The sequence below is a fragment of the Chionomys nivalis genome, chromosome 1, assembly GCF_950005125.1.
Source record: "Chionomys nivalis chromosome 1, mChiNiv1.1, whole genome shotgun sequence".
In the NCBI taxonomy this organism is placed as follows: Eukaryota; Metazoa; Chordata; class Mammalia; order Rodentia; family Cricetidae; genus Chionomys; species Chionomys nivalis.
Window position 1 is genome coordinate 194,675,012 of NC_080086.1, and position 2,696 is coordinate 194,677,707.

Sequence of the window (2,696 nt, forward strand, 5' to 3'; positions counted from 1 at the left end):
CCCAACATCCTTTTTTGAAGTAGAATGGTGATACCAGGAGTAGATGTATCTCATGTCATGAAAAGCCTTATGTTATTAAAACATCTTAAATGCCACATTCTGTAGGTCTCTGAAGTCTTTGAAGACCACCTACCTATTTAAAATATATGTTTAATCTTGAAAACATATCTAACATGACTGTAAATTTTATTTTTTTTATTTTTATTTTTTTGGTTTTTTGAGATAGGGTTCCTCTGTAGCTTTGGTGCCTGTCCCAGAACTAGCTCTTGTAGACCAGGCTGGCCTTGAACTCCCAGAGATCTGCCTGCTTCTGCCTCCTGAGTACTGGGATTAAAGGCATGCGCCACCACTGCCCGGCTGTAAATTTTATTTTTATAGATGACTGTTAACCTGCATTTCTTTGTTATATTATTAGTGTATTAATACTAGGAATCAAAATTTCCACTTCCTCCCCTCCTCCCACTTCCTTCCCACTCCCCCATTCACCCTCCCCCCTCCTCCCTCCCCTCCAGTCCTAAGAGAGGGCAAGGTACTCTGCCCTGTGGGAAGTCCAAGGCCCTCCCCCCTCCATCCAAGCTTAGGAAGGTATACATCCGAATAGACTAGGATCCCAAAAAGCCAGTACATGCAGTTGAGACAAATCTCAGTGCCATTATCATTGACTTCTCAGTCTGCCCCAATTGTTAGCCACATTCAGAGAGTCCAGTTTGATCCCATGCTCATTCAGTACCATTCCAGCTGGCTTTGATGAGCTCCCATAGTTCAGACACACTGTCTCAGTGGGTAGATCAACCCCTTGTGCTCGTGACTTCCTTGGTTGTAGTAGGAGCTGATCTTCCTCCATCACTTGGTCATATTCTCCCTCCTTCTGCTCTTCAACTGGACCTTGGGAGCTCAGTCCAGTACTCCCATGTGGGTCTCTGCTTCTATCTCTATCTGTTGCCAGACAAAAGTTCTATGGTGATATTCAAGATAGTCATCAGTCTGACTATGGGACAAGGCCAGTTCAGGCACCCTCTCCTCCACTGCCCAGGGTCCTAGCTGGGGACATCCCTATGGACATCAGGGACTCCCTCTAGAGTCAGGCCTCTTGCCAACCCCACAATCCCTCTCTTAATTAAGATATCTTTTTCCCTGCTCCCATATCTGTCCTTCCTCCATCTCAACCATCCCACTCCCCCAAGCTCTCCCCAACCCTCCTCTTCCCCCTTCTCTCTACCTCTCTCCCCTTCCTCCACCCCACCCCACCCCACCCCATGCTTCCAACTTTTTCTTGGCGATCTTGTCTGCTTCCAATTTCCAGGAGGATCTATATATGTTTTTGGTTGGGTTCACTTTATTACTTAGCTTCTCTAGGATTGTAGTAATATGAGCGTCTGGGCTATGTCCCCGGCACCCGGCTGCCTGCATGGCTTTACCCAAATAAAGGAGCGGCAGGCCGCTTCCTGCCGCCCGGCTAGCTTTACCCTAAATAATTACATGGAAACTGTATTCTTTTAAACACTGCTTGGCCCATTAGCTCTAGCCTCTTATTGGCTAGCTCTCACATCTAGATTAACCCATTTCTAATAATCTGTGTACCACCATGAGGTGGTAGCTTACCAGGGAGATCTTAACCTGCGTCTGTGTCAGGTGGGAGAATCATGGTGACTGCCTGACTCAGCTTCTTTTTCCCAGAATTCTGTTCTGTCTACTCTGCCCACCTAATTTTCTGTCCTATCAGAGGCCAAGTAGGTTCTTTATTACTTAACCAATGAAACAACAGATAGAAAGATGACCCACCTCCATCATAGGATCATGAACCATAGGCTCAATGTCCTTTGTTTATGGCTAGAATCCACTAATGAGTGAGTACATAGCATCTTCATATTTTGGGGGTCTGGGTTTTCTCACTCAGGATAGTGTTTTATACTTCCATCCATTTGCATGCAAAATTCAAGATGTCATTGTTTTTTACCACTGAGTAATACTCTAATGTGTAGATGTGCCACACTTTCTTTATCCATTCTTCCATTGAGGGGCATCTAAGTTGTTTCCAGGTTCTGGCTATTACAAATAATGCTGCTATGAACATAGTTGAACAAATACTTTTGTAATATGATTGGGCATCTCTTGGGTAAAATTATGCAATGGAAGAAAGAAAGCATCTTTAACAAATGGTGCTGGCATAACTGGATGTCAACCTGTAGAAAAATGAAAATAGTTCCATATCTATCACCATGCACAAAACTCAAGTCCAAATGGATTTAAGACCTCAATATAAATCCAACCACATTGAACCTGATAGAAGAGAAAGTGGGAAGTAGCCTGCAATACATGGGCACAGGAGACCACTTCCTACATATAACCCCAGTAGCACAGACAGTAAGAACAACAATGAATAAATGGGACCTCCTGAAACTGAGAAGTTTCTGTAAAGCAAAGAACACTGTCATTCAGACAAAAAGGCAACCCACTGAATGGGAGAAAATCTTCACCAACCCCGCATCAGACAAAGGCCTGATCGATCTCCAAAATACATAAAGAACTCAAGAAACTAGACATTAAAATTCTAAATAACCCAATTTTAAAAAATGAGATACTGAACTGAACAGAGAATTCTCAACAGAAGAATTTCAAATGGCCAAAAGATACTTAAGGACATGTTCAACTTGCTATCAGGGAAATGCAAATCAAAACAACTTTGAGATACCATC